Source organism: Balaenoptera physalus, assembly GCF_965194825.1.
Source record: "Balaenoptera physalus genome assembly, chromosome: 6".
In the NCBI taxonomy this organism is placed as follows: domain Eukaryota; kingdom Metazoa; phylum Chordata; class Mammalia; order Artiodactyla; family Balaenopteridae; genus Balaenoptera; species Balaenoptera physalus.
Window position 1 is genome coordinate 80630713 of NC_138885.1, and position 24236 is coordinate 80654948.

At 33.4% G+C, this 24236-nt stretch overlaps 1 long non-coding RNA gene across 1 annotated transcript in view; it reads right to left on the minus strand.

The window, feature by feature from the left end:
- The window catches only part of LOC309663227, a 161788-nt gene that overhangs the window by 123437 nt on the left and 14115 nt on the right, over positions 1 to 24236 (minus strand). The window lies entirely within an intron of this gene.

Genomic DNA, 24236 nt, shown 5'->3' on the forward strand with positions numbered 1-24236 from the left:
ATTATAACTCATCAAAAATTCATGATGTACATAAAAACGAAGGGGACGTTGTTGTGCACTATCAACAGTTTATGGGGGGAATGAGAAGGGTGAAGGCTGATTTAAGCAGGGTCAGCTGGAATGACTGAGGAGATATTTTCAAAAAGAACAAAAAGTTCTTAGCCCAAATTTGTTTAACTAGAGCAGTAAATAAAATCCCAGTCACATATTGCAAGTTTTGAGATTATTTATTTTATACATAGCCAGTAGAACATACATTTTTAGTAAATTATACACAGGAAAGTGTTGATTCTGTTCTAGGAAGCAGTTTACTTCCTGGATGATGACCTTGGACCTGTGCAAGCTTGGTTTTAAACTTTGTTGGTGGGTCTGTTCCAGGTTTGCCAGTACCCGTCCTGTTGGACACACCACTTGCCCATAGGGCATGATTCTAGGGGTTAGGATATAGCCTTTTTACCTCAATTGCATGCTTAGTAAATATTCAGCGAAGTCGCTTCAATCTGGCCTTACCCAGCTTCCAAGTTCTTCCCTGCATTGCACAACCTCTGAAATCTCTGTTCAGCTCTCAGCCTCCTAGTAGCTGTGAGGATGGTCTCCCAGAGTCTCACCCTGTGAATTTGCAGCTCAGGAGTTGGCCAAGAATCAGAAGGAAATTTTTATGCAGGTTTTATTGTTCCTTCCCTGTGCATCCTTCCTCTCTAGTACTACCCCAAATTCCACCTGTGTTGGCAGCCTCAAGTATTGATCTCTGTTTACTCTAGAGAGATCATTCTCTACTTGGACTACTTGGACTCTCTTTCTCTGGTTTGTGGTTTAGAAAACTACCTCAAGGGTGTTTTACACCATCAGGAGTCAAGAATCTCAAGCTCATAATTTCTGTTTTAAAAACAAGATGTAAATGTAAAACCAAAACATTTTAAATCAAAAAGTTGAGAATATGAAACAAAATATGTGATGTAAACATTTAGACTTTACACATGAGATTTCATTAATCATATGGTTGTTTTATCATAGTTAAAAAAATGTAACAGACTGGATTTGCCTATTATGAGCCTAGACCATTTTATCTACGATAAAGTAAAGAAAAATATGGATAATAAAATTTTTTAATACAAAAATTTGGGGAAAGATGTATAATTGAAACGCTTAAACTCATGAATACTTCATCAGTTCTCATGCTGAGAGTATTTTCCTGAATATTTTTTCAAGATGATTGACACACAGACAGAACAGCTAATGTGATTTGATTTCAGTCTGTTTCTTTCTGGTGTGTACCTGTGACTGATAGTCTGAGGAAGAGTCTTGGTCATCTGACATTTAGAGTATTTTGGGGGATTTTAGAAAATATTAGGATGACACAGATGTTATATTACTGCACTACTCCATATGGGGAATAACTTAAAAAATAACGTTAACCTAATACACTAGAAGACTTCTGTTAATAGTATTCTAAATGAATACAAATAAAAGTGCTACTTGATGTCATACAATTTATCTTTTTACTCTTTATGTAGTGCACATAAATAGAGATAAATTTTACCTTTAGCATTTTAATGCCATTTTAAGCATAATCATATGTTGGTTTTTACTCTCAAATTTAAAAACTCTTAAGTTTTTATTTTGTTAAAATATAGGTGTTATGAAATAGCAAGCATTAAATGTACTTAGGAATTTTTGTTTCTTTATGTTTAATATTAAATTTAATAATTTTCACATAAACAATTTTAGTTGAACATACTCTTATGATTGTGAACAAGCTGCTTTCTCTTTCTTATTTTCTTCATTTCAGAAAAAGCAGGATTTTAAAGTTTAGGAAGTGTGCAGCAAATCTCAGTTCTGGTTAAAAATATGGTGGAGAATCTCTGTATAGTGGGAAATGAGAAACAGATAATTTTCAACATATTTTATTCCACACATTTTAATAAGATAGTTATTAAAGTTATTTGTAGTGGACAAAGGTGATGACATTTGGTTCACTCAGTTTTGAGTTTAAAGGAGTATAGAGGTAAAATGCATTTTGGGCCCTTATTATGCACACAGCTGCATTATTGTTTATAAGTCAATGAATTTTCAAGTAGGTTTAACTAAGCCAACAGCAAATAGTCGTAATATTGAAGCTAAGACTCAAAATGGAAACTATTACAGCATAGAGAGCAGAACTAAATTTCAAAGCACTGGAGTCTGCCAAGGCTCTTTTGAAAATGCTCAAGTCCCATGTACCTATGTCTCCCACTTACAACAGACTCACAGGAAAAAAAAAAAGAGGCTCAGTGAATACGACATGTCACAACAAGCTGCCCCACGAAAGCAAAACTGAAGGAAAGAGTAGGTTGCAATATTATTCTTCATTTTGGAAGCAACCAGTAAAAGGGGAGGCCAATGATTTCTATTTCCTATAAAATCTAAAATGTCATAAACACTGTAGCTCACCTTGGTTACAGCCACTTTAAATGAATTTTTTGAAGTTTATATCATTGTTGATGTTTATCACTGCAGAATGTTAACCTTTAACTATAAACTGGATCATTCCAACAACCTGTTATTTGAGCATAACAAATGAAAATTCTGAGGGTGGGTGGAAAGATTCTCTTGATTCCTGGTGCATCTCAGAACTCAAGCATGGTCCCTATTTATAGTGGGCACTTACTAAATACTGTTATTGGTATTCATTCTGTTTTATATAAGTTTTGCAATCATTTAAGAAAGATACATTAACTGTTTAATGCAATGATAATCAGAGTATTATGTCAATTACTTTTTGCTGTGCAACAAGCTATCCCAAAACGTTGTGGCTTAAAACAACATTTATTTACCTCGGGATTCTGTATGTCATCAATTTTAGCGGGACTGACCAGTTGTGCTAAGCTGAGCCAGGCCCACCTCATCTTGTCTAAGACTTTTCATGTTTCTAGAGAGTTACCAGGTTAACTAGGGGTTGGCTTGTCAAAAATGGTTAGATACTACAAATTATGCTTGGAAGGGCAATAATTCTTGCTTATCTCTTGTTATCAACTGCAATATATTTTTGAAAATTATAAACTTAACCAATAGTTTCCAATTTTTCTTTTGCCAGTACTACCTTCTAGTATCAAATTGACTGATTTTCAGATCTTCAGCCCTTTTGGGGAGTTGTTGTGATGCCTACAGATATTTAAGTTGGATAATCCTCTAATTCAGGGAGTAATATCTATAGCCCACAGGCCAAATCTACCCCACTACCTACTTTTATAAATAAAGTTTTATTGGACACAAACACACTCATTTTTTAAAATATATTGTCTCCTACCACTTTCATGCTACAATGGTAGAGTTGGGCAGTTGTGATAGAGAACTTAAGTTTTACAAATCCTATATACTTACTATCTGTCCCCTAGTCTATTTGATTTCTCTCCTGAATAATGATGAATACTGACACATGTTTTTAGGGCTTTCAATATGTTATTATTGTAAATAATAACAACAAAAATATAAATAATTGTTAACAATTATAGAGCACTTCCTTTGTGCTGGATACTGTTTTAAGTTGACTTAGTTCAACTAATTTAATCTTCACGAAAACCTTATGATGCACAGTTATTATCACTACTTTACAAATGAATAAACTAAAACACAGAAAAGTTACACCTTTTTGATCACTGAATTTAGAATGTAATTAGATCTAAGTTCCATGGCTTAGAAGGCATAATTTGTCTTCCACATTACTTTTCCTATTCATGTAATAATCATTTTTCTCAACAGTCTTAGCTATACTAACTTTCTTTGAATTCCTAAAATATGCTGTGCTTTTAACTTCTTTATGATCTTTACATATGGAATTTTCTCTTTTTTGAATACTCTTCATACTGTTATATCTGGCTTCCCATTATTTATATCACAGCTCAAATGTCGGTTTCCCAAAGTAGTCTTCCCTAAAAACCCATCTAAAGAAAAAATCTTCACCCATCTTGTTGCTTACTTCCCAAACATCTGACTATTTTCCCTCATGGCACTTACCAAAACTTGATATTTTACATTTACTTGTTTGTACACCTGTTTATTATCTGTCTGGCACATAGTAGGTGTTCCACAAATGTTCATTGAGTAATGAAGAAATAAATTGCAAGATGGGATTTCAAAAACTATTGCTTATATATCAGTAAAATTATAGGATTTTTCTACAATGTTTAGACATCTCACATTCACCAAGAGCTACTTTTAAAGAACTATTTTTAAGCACATGTGTGTGTGTGTGTGTGTGTGTGTAGCATATAATATATGTTATATAAAATATATGTAGTATGTACGTGTAACACACACATAGTATTTCACTGCTCCTTAGATATTCTTTTCTGATTATGAAATTACCATTAATCATCCATTCATCCAAACTCATCCATTAGTCCTTTTACTATTGTAATTTCCCAGCCAATGTTTCTTCTGATTTAAAATCTAATCACTACAAGAAAATTTTCAAAAATCATTGGCAATTTTAAAAACTAGAATGTTTTAATGGCTTCCTCTTGCATTCAAAATCAAGTCCAAAATCTCTAGCATGTCATTCCAGTCAATCCTAACTCAGGTTCCATCAGACGCCAAATCCTGTATGCATCCTGTTTTAAACTACATTATATCCATAGTACTTCTCAACATATTCCCATCATTAATTAATATAATTTTATTATTAATATTAATGCAGTTAACATATCTTGTCACAAGTGTCTGAAAGCAACTTTACTTGTATGTATAATAGTGGAAATTGTTAATTAATAGCATTTACTGTCAAACCTGTGCTAAGAAGTTATTCATGCACATAATTAATTTTAAAAGGTACATTTTTCTTAGTATACCATGACGATGAAAATTTTTATATATGATTTATGTATCTTATTTCAGAATAGACTTGGCAGATAGTCTTAAGTAAGCTCTGTGTGCTTTAATTTCTAAGGTCAGTTTATAAATAAATTTAAAACATCAGTAGACGTGTTTCTAGAAAAAAAAATGACTGTGGTGCATTTCAAGTCTTGATTTGTTATATGTCTCAGCGCTAGCAATGCCCTTTTTGGAACAAGTGGGTGAAAACCTTGGAGGAGTTTCAACAGGTATCACACCATTCATTCCTATTCTTGTCATGTCATAAACCCAAGGGATTAACTAGATCATTTCTGACTATTTTTAAACCTGCACATTTATAGTTAGTTCTTGAAGCGTAAGAATTAAAATCTCAAAGTAAAAGCAAAACTTCCTGAGATGGAATCACAATTACAGTGTGGATAATACATGCAAAAGTTTGGGCATTAAAAAAAAAACAACAACAAGAAACAAAACAAAACAGAATAAAAAAGTGAGAATCCCCTGGCACACATCTATCATTAGTCTCTCACAGGACTTGTCCTATTTTAGGCTTTGCTCTGCTTGCAGTATAAAATATTGAAAGTGGAGTTGGGTCTTCAATATTTCATTTCCTTCCTAGTGTCAAGTGCTCCAATGTTGCAGGATATTTACTCAATATACTGAAGAAAGAAATTTGTCAGTTATCATAATGTTTCTAAATAGCTGACTATTAAGTTGTATAGACAGTAATATCTACTTATTTACTTTTTAAAAATTTATTTTATTGAAGTATAGTTGATTTACAATGTTAATTTCTGCTGTAGAGTAAAGGGATTCAGTTATACATATATATTCTTTTTCCTGTTCTTTTCCATTATGGTTTATCACAGGATATTGAATATAGTTCCCTGTGTGATACAGTAGGACTTTGTTGTTTGTCCATTCTCTATATAGATAGTAATATCTAGATGACACTGCATTTTCTACTGATCATCAGACATGGCCTGTATGATGAGGATGATATCAGAACTTTAAAAATAAATAAATGAATAAAAAGGAGATAGTTAAGTTTAATGTATCCATCTCAGGTGCTATGAATGCATCTAAGATCACTATTTGACTTATTCTCTGGTAAGAAATTCCATTTTAGCTTGAAGAAAAGCAGAAAAAACATCTACAACAGAGCTTTTTACCTGCAAAAAATATGGATCTCTGGTAAGCAAGGGTCTTGGTAAGAAACTTAGTGAATGCAATTGGTGCAATAATAAATTGTCTTGTTCACAAAATGGTTCAATAAAAGTTTATTAAACGAATAAATAAACAAATTGGTGAGCATATGTAGTAATGACTGATAAGATTATAAAAGTTGGGGAAAAGGAAAATGAAGTTGAAAATTGGACATAATTATAATTTTAGACCAACTACTAAAAAAATGAAGTTTATAGGTATTTCACAATAACATAATAAAAAATTAATTTGAGGTTTAAAAAATTGCTTTTTAATCTGATAGTTTAATTATGGAATACAGGCCATTTTAGGCCAAGTGATGGATGTCTGCCTGAAATTTTCTGCTTTGAAATTTCTAATAAGTCACTTTCTGGCAGATATGCTTAAACACGATCATCTAGTCCTAAGAATCTGCCCAATAATTTACTGAACATTTATTGAACACCTATAAAGATTAGGTGTTAGGTACCACAGAAAGATGAAGGGGACATTCTGTTTTAAGGAATTCATTTAGTAGCTCAGACATGTAATTGTAGCTTTTTCTCTCCATTTTAACCTGGTTGATGCTTTTACATCATTCAAGTTTCTGCGGAGTTGTTACCCTTCAGAATAGTGTCGTTTCCTTATATGTGTATGCTGCTTTACCTGTGCCTAAACACAATAATTAATTAATCTTTTAATTGTTGGAAAATAGCATTGTGTTTTCTTTAGGAATAAATGTGATAAAATCAGAAAAATACGTTTTTCTCACATAAGCCTTTAGGGTAAATAGCCAGGAACCAGGTTCTTATTATCTTCTGACAATTAATAGTTTGTTTATAGGCTTTCAGATCTATTTGCTTACTCAGTTTGAAAATAATTGAGCTCATACCTGAAAATTTAAATCTTTAATTATCACATAATATATCTTCAAGATCTTTCCACATTAAGACCTAAAGAACAGGCCATGGTATACGGTTGTTCTGGTTCCACATTGGTTCTGTCCCAGGGAGCTATAGCTAAGGAAGTAGGCATCCAAATAAATTTGAATTTTTTACTTAGTTTATTATAATTTTTTTGATTCTGAAGATCAAAACATCATAAGTCATCATACTGATGTTTTAGAGAAGAGAGACTCAGAAAAATATTTGCCATCCAATTCATAATATAATTTATTTATATTTTAGTGAGGCAATACCTAGATTACAGCACATCATCCCAAAATACTTTGTAATTATGAAAATAGGAATTTTCTTCACATGATAGAAACCATAGCAAAATCAAATAATGTTATAAAAGAGAGCCCGTGGCCATGGCAAATATCAATAAAAAATAATATTACACATGATTTTGGAGACAAAATCAAATTTAAAAAATTAATGCCATGTCATACATGAAATAATTTTGAATAGATGATTTTGCCAGATGTCACTTTATCAATTCAGATATAAGTTCTAAAGTAAGCCCTGTGGAAAAGATAACTATAATTTTACACAGTTGTATTTTTAAAGTAATATAGTACTCTATGTGAACTGATGTCATCGAGTTCCTAAAAACTTAATTAAAGGGAGAATGCAAAGCAAAGCATTGTTATCAATTGTCAATAATATTAAAAATATAGATTTTAAAATATCTACCTTTTAATTTATTTTATGAGTACCAATTAGGCATGATGAATTGAATTAAAAAATTTTGTAAGCAAAATGATGTAATAAGCAAGATTTCAGGTACATAACACTACTTCTTAGAAGAACAGTATTATTTACTAAAATATTTTTTTGCATAAAACGAAGAGTAGAGTCTTTGGATATTGTTGCCAAACTTTCTGACATAAAAAATACTGGAAAAAGGAAAAAGAAAACTGATTTCTACTATGAATCTCACCATCAGCTCATCTTTGATCTCGGTCTTAGAAAGAAAGACAATCTAATGATCAGTTCAGCATTCTGGATACCATATGAATAAACCACTACAACTACTTAAAATTTTGCAACTGAAGTTGATTATGAACAGAAAAAGAAAAATTATTATGTTTTTTTCTATAATCTAGCTTGAGTCTTGGTGAAATGTTACATTGCATGTGTAGCAATAATTTACTTCATTCGTTTCTGTACACTTTTGTGTAGTATGTATGCAGTATGTCTAATTTTGCAGTATGTCTAATTTTGCCATTATTACCAAAATTAAAATTTACCAAGAACTATGTAAATTCTAAAATATCACAGAAAAGACTGTCAAATCTAGTGACCATATCTATAATAAATTGAATCAAATAAGCCCTGAAACAATCCTAAAGAATTACATTTTCATTAAAGCAAAATGTTTATTTTATTCTAGTGATTTTGAGTTGCTAAATATTATGCTTAAACATTCTAATTTTTAAATTATTTTTATATTTGGATTTGTGCAATCTGTCCAGATATACCCTGGGATTGTTATTATGGAGAAATAGATAGTATGCTTCCTTAGGCAACCCTGCTAGAGTTATGCCATTTTTTTTAACTTCTTCATTGTGTGATTCCATATAAATGTATTAAAATTTATTTAACAATTCCATTCTGATTGATTATTACCATCTTTTCTTTTTACAAATACTAGGGGCCTTAATTTCCATATACTTACTCTCACAAGCATTTCTATAAGATGTTAACAAGAATAACATCAATCAAAGAGTATATACAATTTAAAATGATAGAAATTGCCAAAGTACTCTTTTAAAGGGTGATAAAAATGTTTACTCCCCTCAGAATTGAATGTAAATATTTATTTCCTTACAGTTCAAGAATACCAGGCATTAAAAAGCTATTTTATATGTGATTTCAATGTATTTATCTTGGTATTAAAATGCTTGCATTGAGCACCATTCTATATATGTTTTTGACAGGTGATTATTTTTTTCTTTGTTGAATTGCCTGTTCTTTTCTGAGTCCATTTCTCTACTTAATTATCTTTTTGGGGGTATTGATTTCTAGGAGGAATTTATATAAAAATGAATGTTAATTCTTTGTCCTTTCTACATGGTGAAAAATATTTCTGCCATTCTGTCTTAGATTTTTCAACTAAGTTTATGAAGTTTACTACCAAAATGAAATAGAAATGTAGTCAAAGCTGTCAATCATTTCTTTTATGGCTTCTACTAAGAAAGAGTTTATATATAGGTATGTATATATATATATATATATATATAGACATATATGAATTGTGTACATATATATACATACATATATATGTAATATTTTCTTCTGATGTTTTAGAGTCTTTAAACATTTAACAGTACAAGGATCCACAATTTTTGATTTTCTGTACCCCTTAAATTTTGCTTGCAATCCAGCCAATTTACTTCTGAGTTTGTCTCTGTCTTGTAGAAACTTGTTAAATGCAACCAACAGCACCACAGCAGGCAACCTACAGTCAGTTTCCCAATAGACTAAAGGCACAAGCTCAGTCAGTACTTTATCTGCTTTCAGAATGACAAATGGTGACAGTTTAAAAATGTTTTATCACTGCATACCATCACTATCCTTCTAGAGTAACAGTTTTCTCACTGTCTACCGGCTGCTCATCAGCCAGTGACACATATTTGAGGTTTTCTGCTGTGGTAACAACCAATTTGTGTATCAATCGTAAAACACAAAACTCTGCCTCCAGCAATAAAACTTCACATCCCTCACAAAACAGTGGTGTAAAAATGTTTATTTTTTCACACTGTGTATATACCCATTGAGTGTTACACCAGGCAGGAATGATGAGAAATCTGTTGTTAGGTTCTGGAATGTTATGCAGTGGCAAAATATTTTGTAAAATAGTAACCTCCTATAGTCTTCACGCCAGGACTTAGGTTAAGAAATAGCAGAACATTGCAAGTCTCATGGCAGATGGGGAAAAGGAAAACGGACTTTAAAGCTCCTGTTCAGAAGTGGTGCACGTAACTTTCACAAACGGTAAATTGGCTAAGCAAGTCACTTGCAACTCCAGTGTTTAACAAGGCAGAAATGTATAATGTTCTGGCAGAGAGAGGAAGAAATGCTCATAACAATGATAAAACTGATCTATGTTTCCTTGAAATTCACTCTTCCCCACCACTGTCTCTATTCTCCCTATGGAATTGTTTCTTGGTCTCAAGTCAATTTGCTGTACGTTCTAGGATATTTTTTTGAATTTATCTTCCATAGGACTAACGTAGTCTTCAACAGTGTTTATTCTATTATTTTTCTGTTTAGTTTAAACATCGCAATTAATTCCAAAGTACTCATTTCTGTTGTCTTGATGGCTACAGTTTATAGCTGTCCAGTCTTATTTTATTGATGTTATACTTCCTTGAACCTATTATGGACATAGATTTATATTTTAAATGTTTTTTTAATTCTTGAATTATTTTTTAAAATCAGTTTCTCTTACTTGATCTTGTCTTAAATATTTGGTGATATTCTATTTATTAATGAAAGACTATGCTCTCAGTATAGGTAGATGATGTAAGCTTTCTTTGCAGTTTGTCTCTGGGTCAGACCTCTTTCCTGAATATATGGGTAACTGAAATCTGTGCAAATGTGTGAGGCATATTGATGGGCAAGATTCACTTTAAGTATAATACAAGAAGAAGCAAACAGGCTAGTCTTTTTCAACTGTTACAATAAGGAAAAATTTACTCAGGGAAGAGAACACTTACATGTATATTTTTTTTCTTCTTGGCACCTTCAGATAAGACTCAAAATTTTGTGCATTCCTGCAATCTTTTTTTTTTTAAATTTTATTATTTGTTTATTCTTTTGGCTGTGTTGGGTCTTTGTTGCTGTGCACGGGCTTTCTCCAGTTGTGGCGAGCGAGGGCTAACCTTCTTGTGGTGTGCGGGGCTTCTCATTGTGGTGGCTTCTCTTCGTTGCTGAGCACGGGCTCTAGGCACACAGGCTTCAGTAATTTGGTGCGCGGGCTACAGCAGTTGTGGCTTGCGGGCTCTAGAGGACACGCTCAGTAGTTGTGGCACACGGGCTTAGTTGCTCCATGGCATGTGGGATCTTCCCAGTCCAGAGATAGAACCCGTGTCCCCTGCATTGGCAGGCAGATTCTTAACCACTGCACCACCAGGGAAGTCCCTCCTGCAATCTTTAATTAACAAAGGAATAGGAAAAAATGAAACCTATTAATGAAGAAAGAAGTGTGAGACATGAAGGTCTCTGTATTTTAGCTTGGAAAACTCAACCCAATAATATTTGGATGAGAATACTAAAACTCCCTGGCTCCTTCACTTATACTATACAATTAAATGACGAGGCAAAGGTCCTTACTCATTCTCCCAGAGCAACACCATAATTTATGGGGCTAGATGAAAAACCTGAGACAGCCTGTTATTGTTGGGATAGATAGATTGTACCAGGATCTGAGCCTGGTAATTTAGATGTATAGTGGTAAATAAATGATGGCTTCTTAACTCTTGTTGACCAAGAATCTTTTATGCATTTGTTTCCTCTTTATGTTTGGTAACTAAATGTCAAGTTACTGTACTTACATCATTGGCCTTGTGAGTAAACAATTATCCGTGAGGGGCTGGTAGCAAGGAAAGAAAAGGGAAGTAAGAATGTTGAGGATGCAATTTTTTTACAGCAGCTGGGATAGTAAAAAATGAATGTTCAGACATATAAAAATATCTTTTGATATGTGGCTATGGTCTTGTCTTAGATGGATTACTTCTGTGGCTCTGACTCAGACTCATGTGCTTCTCAAAATCCCTTTTCAAAGGAGATTATTCCATTTTTCTTGTTATATACCAGATTTTTTTCTCTACCAATGGTCTGTTCCAGCTATCATTGGCTCCACTCCATTGCTGGATTATATTTCTATTTCTTCAAACCATTCTACTCTTCTATGATGTTATGACAGTGTTCTGTTTTCTGCAGTGCTGCATACCCATATGCCTGGATATAATAGGTAATTAATTCATTTCACTGAATGAATTAAAAATGCACAAATCAGGCAGCTAGCTGTACACATGGTGATAAGTATTTCCCTAAATGTGCACTTTGTAGAAGAGTTGAATCATAATTAAAACCACCTCAAGATCAGTCACCAAACTCTTTGATGGTGAAGCCATTCTGTCATGCCCATTTAATTATAGTGATTCTGGTCATACTGCCCTAGAAATTTGAGGCCCAGATTTTGATAGATTCATGTCTTGTTGATATCTTGGGGTTTGGATTTCATCTTTGTGGATTTTTTTGTATTGAATTTGTTATATTTTGCCATATTTTAAACTTAAGGTGCTTGCTTCCATTGTTGGTAATTATCAAGTTACCACATCTTAAATAACATTGTGATTTTAAGGTGGTTAATATTTACTAAATCAATATTAGAGTTAAAACAGCTAAGACAAAGACATAATTTAATTTTCATTTACTTTTTCAATTTATATTTAAATGATCCAAGGTTTTCTTGGTTATAAAAAACATAAAAATCCAAAATTCTCTTGGTTATTTGGTTTATTAGCCTGCCAAGGAGGAAAAAGTAAATAAATGCAACCAGGTGTTGGACACAGATGTATATTGCTATGCTAGTAATATGCCATGCTCTTCCAGTGAAGATATCCCAGTATAATTTTTTACCTGATCCTAGGTCATTGCAATACAAACTCAAGACTATTTAAAGAGGAAACAATTATAACTCAATATATAATTAAATATTTTCTTTATTCACCTTCTTCATCTGTTCAAATGCCCAATAGGTACAGTAGTCATATTCAGGAACATATTGGATCACAGTCATAAACTCTGGTGGGCAGGGGCTTCCCTGGTGGCGCAGTGGTTGAGAATCTGCCTGCCAATGCAGGGGACACAGGTTCGAGCCCTGGTCTGGGAAGATCCCACATGCCGCAGAGCAACTAGGCCCGTGAGCCACATTACTGAGCCTGCGCGTCTGGAGCCTGTGCTCCGCAACGAGAGGCTGCAATAATGAGAGGCCCGCGCACCGTGATGAAGACTGGCCCCCACTTGCCGCAACTAGAGAAAGCCCTCGCACAGAAACGAAGACCCAACACAGCCATAAATAAATAAATTTAAAAATTGTATAACTTAAAAAAAAAAAAGAAACTCTGGTGGGCAGAACCAGAATAATATATGATAAGTGGGTATCAAAAGATGGACAAAACATGCTCGAATTGAATTTTATGAGCTAGGAACACAAAGATACAGACTATGCAATAGTAAAGATCCCTGCCCCTGAAGCCAAACCACCTGGGTTCAAACCCTGGCCCAATTACTTACTAAGTGTGAGATTGGGCAAGTCACTTGACCTCTCTATGTCCACATTAACTCATCTGTGAAATGGAGATGATACAATAGTAACAACTAACTAATAGGTAATTGTGAGGATTAAATGAGTTAATACGCATTGCTCAGAAGAGTGATTAGTCCATAGTAAGCAGTGTTAAAAAATACTTTTATCACTACTACCTGAGGGAATGTATTATAGTATTCATAAAGAGGAGGTGATAGGCAGCATTGTCTTTAATGTCTCAAAGTTGACCAGTAGGAATTATGTATTCTTTTCCATGAAAAGGATATCCATTGGTTGGACTCTGCTACATGGGTAATTCAAAATTCTTTGAATTTTTAGTGGAAAGCATATATAAAAGAATAATATATATAAACACTGTAGTCAAAATTATTGATTACTTATCTATTGTCCCTTTCTAATTGAAACATTATTTCTTTCACGTATCCAACCCTCAACTAGGTAGGTATCTATTATGCTTAAAAGGAAGCTGACCCCATCTTTTTGAAGTGGACTTGATTTGGTGGAAAGGTGATCCCATCCTCCATCCTCTGTGCAAGTGTTTATCAACTAAGGTTTAAGTTAATCACCATGTAGTATTTCCCTTAATTCTCTCGTAATACTTAATAAAACACCTAGGGAAGTTAAAATGGTTTTCTTTGTGTGATATTTGCTTGATGTTAAGACAGAGTCAAAGCCAACCACAAAAAACAGATAACAAGTGTTGGCATGGATGTGGAGAAAAGATAACACTTGTGCCCTGTTGGTGGGACTGTAAACTGGTGCAGCCACTAAGAAAACAGTATGGAGGTTCCAGAAAAAATTAAAATTAGAGCTACCATATGATTCAGCAATTCTTCTAGGAATATATCCAAAGGAAACAAAAACAGTAACATGACAAGGTAGCGACACCTCCATGTTCATAGCAGCATTATTTACAATAGCTAAGACATGGAAACAACTTAAGTGTCCATCAATGGATGAATGGATAGGAAGTGTTCTGTAAATACGTGCGTATGTATACTATATATATATAGTATACATACGCACGTATTTACAGATACAATATATATAAAAAATATATTATATATACACAAATAAATACACATATATTTTATATATATATATTGTTCAGCCATAAAATGAGGAAACCTTACCATTTGCAACAACATGAAAGGAACTTGAAGGCATTATGCTAAGTTAAATAAGTCAGACAGAGAAAGACAAATACTGTATCTCACTTATATGTGTAATCTAAAAAAATAAAAACAAAACCAAAAAAAGCTCACCAAAATAATTGAAAAAAAGAACAGATTTGTGGTTACAAGACATAGGGGATGAGGGGAGGGGGAATTAAAAGAAGATGGTCAAAATACAAACTTTTCAGTTATAAGATAAATGAGTACTAATGATGTAATGTACAACATGATGACTGTAGTTAACACTACTGTATGATATATACGAAATTGCTAAGAGAGTAGATCCTAAGAGTTCTCATCACAATTTTTTTCTTTTCTTTTTATCTTATCTGTATGAGATGATGGATTTTAACTTATCCTATTATGGTAATCAGTTTATGATGTATGTAAGTCAAATGAGTATGCTGTATACCTTAAACTTATACAGTGATGTATGTCAATTATTTCTCGATAAAACTGGAAAAAAACCCTAAAGCCAATGAAAGAAAGGTTTTTCATGAGGTTTTTCATGTTCTTCTACACATTACTGTGTATGAAAAAGAAGCCTGGATTGCCACAACCCTCCTGCTACTGTAGTGAAGATGAAGGTGACACATGGAGAGGAGAGAGCCAAGAGAATAAGGGAAGTCAAGCTAGAGCCCTTACAGAATGACAACAGATTATCGACTGAGCTATAGACTTTTCCAGTTATGTATTATAAGATAACACTTTCTTTCTTCAAATCTGTTTTCTATTTTCTGTTTGTTGCAACTGAAAGTACTATAACCAATGTATACACACATTCATGCACTCTGTGCATTTATGTTTCAGAAGAAAATCTATGATAGTCTTCATTTGATAGCAAATAAGAGAAAACCCAAGTTGAAAGAGATTAATTATGATACAAAAATCAATCAGATCACATGCTTGGAAGTTAAGAGGCATGGTGTGCAATAGGACTGGCTTAATTCCATGGATACAGTTCAATTTTTCTCTGATTCTCTAGGGCCTGATTTTTTTGGTGTGTTGGATTTATCTTCCTGCTGGTAGTAAGATGGCTGGCAAGGTTCCATACTTTATACTCACATATCATGATATCCAGGATAAGAATAATGCCTTTCTTTCAAATGAAGGGAAACTTTTTTACTTAGGGGCATTCATTGAACATCCATTTGTGTTTTATTATAGTTTCACCTCCTGGAGAGTGTTAATTTACTTAAGCTTCAATCAGTTATTGACAAGGGGGATGGGAAGGCCATGACTAGCTTAGACTATAAGCCAAAGTAAAACCCCAATGCATATACTGAGAAAAGCACAGTATTTACTAAACTACCTTCAATTCAAAAGTTAATAATGACTAATATTTAGTGAGTATATAGTATGTTGCAGACAGTACTGTAAGGATTTTACATTTATGTTGTCATTATTTCTCACAGCAAAACTTCAATTTAGATATTATTATGTCTACATTTTGCAAGAGAGAAAAATAAGGCAAAAGAACCAAGTCATACTGTTTTGCAAGTGTCATGACATCTATATTCCTATCCACCTTCAGAGACCATGCTCTTAATCACTAGGCAATGTTATATTTCTATTACTCATAGTAATGGAAGGAAGATCAACTGCAAAACATTATGAATGAGAGTTCATTCTTGGACCTTGTGATTTACTGTAAATCCATTTGGTTGAAATCAACAAATATTAGCATAGCACAAGTACAAGGTGAACAAGTTCATGGAAAGGAAAGGGTATATGTATCACTTAGAGAGTAGAGCTCTATGGAATTTCTCTTTGAAGGAGATGTCTCCAGTTTGAGAATTTTGCTTTCCTTTTTATGAGGTATAAGGAGTGTGGTTTATTTTTTTAAATAAATATGAAATAGAATATCAGAGATATTCATAGTATGGAAAAGTACAGAATAACCATGTAATGGCCTTAACAAATAAAATGTCTACAAGAAAGCTTTCGTTTGATTAAAAAAAAAAATTCATTAAATTGACAGTGCTATTTAATGATGAAAACATGTAACATCAGCATTGCAAGAAGAAAGTAGAATAGTGAAAGATAAAATTATTTTATGACAACCAACAACACAATCAAGCCATCTATAAAAACTTGTGTGAAACCTCACCTTCTCTAAGAAAAACATACAATAAATATACTGCTGAAAATGTGTTCTCTTTCTTATAGATATTGTGTGTCTGCGTGTGTGCATGTGTTTGTCTTTAATTAACTAGGAGAAAGAGTGTACCTCTTAATAACACTAAATTGAGCCCTACACATACTTTTATCCATTCATTTCCTATATTTTTATTTTAAACTACTATTACTTTAAATCAAAAATTGGCTGGCATGTATCAGTGTACCCAGAATGTAAAATTACAGCTTCCTCAGTTCTAGGGCTATTTGTTGGTTTCACACATGGAAACTGAGGCTATGTAAACTGGGTGCAAACTTGGGTAAATGAAGTTAATTGTTTTTTTAATGTAGTAATAGAACTTTATATATAATATCATAATAGTCTCCAATGTTGATAATAATTGAACCTCTTTCTTTCATAACTGTTCTATCTGAGAAAAGAGGATTATTCATGTAGAGTCTCCTTGTCTTTCACTTTTTGTTGGCTTATCAATGGTATCTGTGGCAACCCAAACTATGTTCCACTAAGATCTCTCTTCAAACTAGAATCTGTCATGAGAAGTATTTAGTTGAGAGTCTCCAACTGTGGTGTAAATACTTTCATGATCTTCTTGAGATTTCAGGCTGAAGTTATGCTTTTCCTAGAAAGCACACAGACAATATAAGACAAACAATGACAGAGCATGATGGGAATACCAGTGACTGGCCATTTCTGCACAACTGTTGCCTTAGAGTTCCCCATTTAGCTGGCCAAGGCTTTCTCAGAGGTACACTGAAGTCTGAAAACTTTCCTACCTAATCTACCTTCCTTCCTCCTCCCTCTTCACTGGTTTCAGATCTATATAATAGCCTAAAGGCTTTTGTTTCCTAATCGTGATCCTTTCACAGGCATTGTCTCCAATAAAATGGCTGCACTTTTAAGTCTGTCTTGGCATCTGCCTCCTGAAGAATTCAATTGGCACTTGTCAAATGTGAGATTTTCATCATACTTTCTATCTTCTTTGTGAAGGTTTTCCATAAGAAACCAGGGAAATACTTATCAGTGAGTGGAAATGCTAGCAAAACACATTTATTTTTGTGAGTAGATATTACTAATTAATTCAAATATATTTGAGAGCTTACTATGTTCCACACTCTTCCATGCACTTGAAATATATCAGTGAAAACAGTGATATAAATAAGCAGAAATCAATAAAGAAAAATACATATTGCTCAGCCAAGGTGTCAAAAACTTAGCTGTTTACTAAAAAAAATATTTCTAGATTGTCAGCTCACAGTATATTCCAAAATAACAACTAAATTTATTAAGTATTAAATTTAAAATAAGAATAAAAATAACCCACAAAAAACAAAACTAAAACTATAGAAGGGCTAGAAGAAAACTGTTGCAAATATACATCTGTTCTCTATCTGGGAAAGGTATTTTTCTTCATAAAAACAATTGAGTTCATTACAAAAATATACCATTACTAAGCTATAGGAACTTCTGCACTTCCAATACGTGGCCATGATTTCTATTCAAGCGGTGAGTACCATGCTAACATCTTTTAATATGGAACCACCATATTCTTTCCAATTGCATCAGACACATGGAAGAAGATTGACACTCACAAGAACAAAGGAATCTTACAGAAAAATGAATAACTAAATCTACAGAAATTAAGAAAAAACATTAATAGTTTACCCAACTTCACATCTTGCGACAGGTATTAAAAGTACTTCATCAGAGATATAAAAAGACAGCCATGGGACATCCCTTGCAGTCCAGCCGTTATGACTCCGCACTCCCAATGCGGGGGGCAGGGGGGTTTCGGTCTCTGGTCGGGGAACTAGGATCCCACATGCCCCCACATGCTGGGCGGCGTGGCCAAAAAAGAAAGACAGCCATAACCTCAAACCACAAACTGTGGGGCACACTTGCCAAAACTCTAAAGCCTGAACTAAGATGAGGAACGTGTTAAGGGTAATATTTGTTGCCTTTAAACTTTAGCAAAATACATATTCTCCACAAGTATCACCTTCATGGAAAGCATATGTGAGTATAGTTTGATTAGGGAGATTAGACCTAGTTCAGTACAGGTCCTAGGTTTTAGGTGGAATGTCCAGAAAGTAACCCAGTTAAAGTAACTAGGTAGGGAAGCTAAGAGAAAAATCAAGCTGATAAATAACTTCTTTTATTTAGGATTTAGTTTCCTAGCTCCAGGAGACTAAAGAGAGTGAAGTGGAGTGAAAGAAGGAGTCGAGCCAGACCACCAAATACACAGCCTGAGCCTGAACAGGAATTGTTATGAGACCCATGAGTTTCTTAAGCAAACTTGAGGGGAATTGTGTCCCTTGTTCAAAGAATGTGGTCAGATACAAAGAAAATAAAAGAGTGTGTGTTCTAGAAAATGTGTCCTCTGCGTCTTATTCCCAACTGCCTCTCCCAACACTGTATTTTCTGGAAGCCATTGCTCATTCAAAGATGAGTTTTAATGGGAAATAAACTAATAAAGTTTCTATGCATAAAAACTTCCAAACATAACAGGAATAGACACATAATCAAAAGATAAATGTCATACACCTCAAGAAGAATCACTCCATAAAAACAAAGGAAGACATTAGAAATTATCTTTCAAAATCTCAAAATAATGAAAGAAAACATTATCTTTTTTAAAAGAAGTATAGAAATGAGAGAGAAAAGACTTAAAAGAGCAGAAGACCATAGATCAGTGCAAATGAAAAGCTTGAGAATAGAGCATGGGGAAGAAATGGAAGTGAATTAAAATATCAAAGGTACTATAGAAACAAAAAAAGATAAAATAAAATGGCTGAAAAGAATGTCAGAAATATGTTGATAGATTTGAGCCAAAACACATAACAAAAGGAAAATGCCAACTAATTAAATAAGACTACAAAACATTAAAAATATAGTAACAAAGGACAGCTGGGCCACACATGGTTAGCGGTTTTGAAGAGAACAGAATGCATAGAATACAAAATATATTCAAATATATGATAGGTGAAAATTTTGAAACAAATAAAGACTGGAATCTGTAGATTTATGGAGTGTGCTATTTACCAGGGAAAATTGATAGAGAACAATAGACACCAGACATGTCTTGGGGTTTTAACATCACTAATAATTGGTGTCCAGACAGAAAGGAGCAGCCTCTTATACTAGAAGGCAGTGTATTCTTACCAGTAAATGATGTCTACAGATCTGAGAGACTTGAAATATAACCCTAAATATTTTCCTAGATAAATTTTCATCATGGATAACAGCAGCAGATGCATGATCACAAGTGTCCAAGAACTTTAGCAAATTCAGTGTCAGACAAATAGACAAACAAAATTATTCTGTGGCAACCAGTATACAGAGCACAGTACCTTAGAAACTACCTTGAGGAGGTAGGAAGAGAATTGTGGGGAGTAATGAATCCTTTTAATTATAAAACTGAATTCAGCCATACTTACTATTAGTTTAGAAAGGAAGTATGACCATAACTATATTAATAACATAAATCAAGGGAGTAAGAAACAGAGACATATAAATGTGCATTACACTGTCTTTCCTAATAGGGAGTAAATAGAAACTATTAATTGACACATAACTTTAAAAAACACAGGAAAATGTCAGTGATTCCAACAGTCTATGTCAAGGGTATATGGGGTCTTTGTTTTATTGTTCTTGTTTATTATCTGTGAATTTCAAAACTTTCAAAATAAGTCGTGACAAAATGTGAAAATCATTTGTTGTTTAAATAAAACTCTAATCACTTCAAGTTTTCATTATCTTTTTTAAATCTTAACTTTAGAAGAATATTTTAGGAAATAATATCACTTTTGGTAAAGAAGCAATTGCCTAAATTTTAGCAATTCTACTAGTTTTATTTTGGCAATTTTGGGTTACATTCAATTAAAATTAAATACAACAATTTTATTAACACTAGAACACATCTCTAAAATTAAATCTGTATTTCTTTTCTTTCTCTCTAGAGAGTTATCTGGAATAAAGCTGATCAAATATTATGGATGTTTCTAGTAATTGGGATTTGGATGATTTTTTAGAAAGCCTATTTTTCTCATATTCCTGAAAAGCATGATTTTTAAAAATTAAATAACATGGAAGTAAAGTTTTATACACACACACTGTGCACATATGGATAAATTGTCAGAAACATAATAGCAGTGAGAGTATACATCTTTTAGACTTTGAAAAATATTTTTTATGATTTGGAAAGTACCTTTATTAAGTTTGTTACATATTCAACTACCATAGGATATACCTTCTTTTCAAGTAGCAAAAAAAAAAAATTGCAAAAAAATAGCATTTGCCAAAAAATAAAATTATAAATGTCAGATTTAATGTAACAACAAAAATTCAGGGAAAATTATCACAAACCTAACAGGAAATGGGTTTCCTTAACATTTAAAATTTCATCATATTATAAAGAAAATATACATGTGCTGGTAAAGAATCTAGGAAATGAATAGAAAGTTAGAAAAAAATAAAAAAGAAAATAATTGTTAAACATTTCATAAACCTATAGTACTTATAGAAATGGAATATAAAAATGATTACAGAGCACCTTTGATTTGGGCTATTTTTAAAGTAAGAATTAGCAAGTTTTAAGAGTAAGTTTAGAAAGACAATCCTCATTACCTTCTTACTAGTTTCTTTTTTTATTCCTTGAATTTATTTATTTACTTATTTTTATTTTTGGCTGCGTTGGGTCTTTGTTGCTGCACGTGGGTTTTTCTCTAGTTGCGGTGAGCAGGGGCTACTCTTTGTTGCGGGCTTCTCATTGCAGTGGCTTCTCTTGTTGTGGAGTATGGGCTCTAGGTGCAAGGGCTTCAGTAGTTGTGACATGCGGGCTCAGTAGTTGTGGCACACGGCCTCAGTAGTTGTGGCATGCGGGCTCAGTAGTTGTGGCACATGGGCTCAGTAGTTGTGGCATGTGGGCTCAGTAGTTGTGGCTCATGGGCTCTAAAGCGCAGGCTCAGTAGTTGTGGTGCACAGGCTTAGTTGCTCTGCAGCATGTGGGATCTTCCCAGACCAGGGCTTGAACCTCTATCGCCTGCATTGGCAGGCGGATTCTTAACCACTGCACCACCAGGGAAGTCCTCTTCTTACTAGTTTCTACATTGGAACAGTGTTAAGGAAAAAATTTTTCCAGTACAGTCAGTTCTTTTAAAAAATATCCTTGTCTACAGTGTGTCCCAAAAATATAATTTCTGGGGATTTATCCTAAGGAAAAAAATATCTGACAATGATACTGAAGCTGTTGGTGACATGGTATGAAATATTGTGAGAGAGATGGACTCTGGAGAAAAACTGCCTGAATTCAAATCTTATTACTGCCTCTTACTAGCTGTGTGACCTTAACATCACTGTGCCTCAGTTGCTCTTCTGTAAAATAAGGATGAGTATAGTCACAGTGTTCTTATGAAGATTAAATGAGTCCAAATAGAAATGTGGTAAGAAGATCTAGTACTAGCTGTTATTATATGCAAATATCCCATATTTATATTTATAACAACAAACACTATAAACAAACCTAATGTTTAAAAATAGTGGAATGATTAAATAATTCATAGTCCCCATGTAGAACTCTGAAACCACTATGAGATCTTTCTTGACATGAGGAAATATTCATTCATAGATTAACACTAAGGGATTGAGACAGATTATAAAAGTTATCAAAAGTAATTAGTTCTAATATTTGGTAACTATTCCAAAATGTTTATAGGAATCTAGTGAATTATACCTGATTTTTCCTTCATGTTAATTACATTTTGCAAATTTATACATGCACCATGCACCAAATTTTTATGTTGAGTATGTATTAAATTAAATTCTGATTGTTTAAACAATCAGAAATGAATGATTTAAAAAAATTAAGTCACTCATGAAACAAATACACAGTAGCTACTTTATAATCGAAAATGTATTTTTCCTGAATTAGAGAAATTCCATATACAATGGATTAAAAATAGACCCAAAGTAAGTATATTATTGTACATTTTCAGAAGACCAATGAAAAAGAGAGATCCTGAAAACTTGCTGCTGTGGTTTGAATGTTCACGTCCCTCCAAAATTTGTATGTTGAAAACCTGATGTCCAAGGCAAAGGTACTAGGAGGTGGGGCCTTTGAGAGGTCATTAGGTCATGAGGGTGGAACACTCATAAACATAAAAGTCTTTGGCATTTTGTTATTTCTAGCCCAAAAAGGAATAAGATGTTTCTAGAAAGAGGGGGGAATGGTCACAATGTCTCCAGTATGAATGATTACAGAATACTCAACAGCACATTGGAAGCTGAAAGACAATAGACTTTTTCTTCTAAATCCTGGGGGAAGGAAATTTTTTCAACCTAAAATCTTAAGTTAGCTGAATGATCAGTCACATACATATAACTTCTGACATGCAGGGACTCTAAACATTTGTCTTTTATACAATCATTCTCAGGAAGTTTTTGGAGGATATACTGCACCAACTTGGATGAGCAGAACAAGAAAGAGAATGACATAGGATACAGGAAGCAGCATATCCAACAAAGGAGAGAGGCAAAGAGATTCCCTCAGATGATGAGAATGAAGATGCCAGGATGAGAGCTTATATTGAGCTAGAGGGAAAACAGTCTAGAATGGACTATATCAAACTGCTCTAGGAGGGATTTATTTTAGAAGATTAATTAGAATGCTTGATTCATTTGGATTTATTGTAACTTATTTTTAAATATTGACAAAGATATAAGGTTAAATAATAGAAAATATAAAGAGAATTTTAAACATGGAAAAATTCAAATCATTTATTAATTGTAGCAAAAAAGAAAGTTATACATGAGAGACATAATCATAGTAGACAACATGTCTAATTATAATGTAAATGCTACATATTTAACTAATCAAAAGTACAACTTAACTACAGGCATACCCTGGACATATTGTGGGTTTGGTTCCAGACCACCGTAATAAAACAAATATCGATACAAAGCAAGTCACACTAATCTTCTGGTTTCCCAGTGCATATAAGTTATGTTTACACTATACAGTAGTCTGTGCACTAGTATTGTCTAAAAAAATAATGTACATACCTTAATTAAAGATGCTTTATCACTTAATTGCTGAAAAATGCTAACCATCATTTGAACCTTTAGCAAGTTGTAATCTTTAATCTTTAGCAAGTGGTAATCTTGCCTCAATGTGATGACTACTGACTGATCAGGATGATGGTTGCTGAAGGCTGGGATGGCTGTGTCAATTTCTTAAAATGAGACAACAATGAATTTTGCCACAATGACTGATTCTTCCTTTCACGAATGCGAATGATTTCTCAGTAGCGTGCAATGATTTTGATAGCTTTTACTTACAGAACTTCTTTCAAAACTGGAGTCAGTCCTCTTAAAACCTGCCCCTTCTTTATCAACTAAGTTTATGTAATATTCTAAATCCTTTGTTGTGTTTCCAACAATCCTTACAGCACCCTCACCAGGTGTAGATTCTATTTCAGGAAACAACTTTCTTTACTGACCATAAGAAGCAACTCCCCATTCATTAACATTTATCCTGAGATTGTAGAAATTCAGTCCCATCTCCAGTCTCCACTTATAATTCTACCTCTCCTCCTATTTTCACCACATCTGCAGTTACTTCATCCACT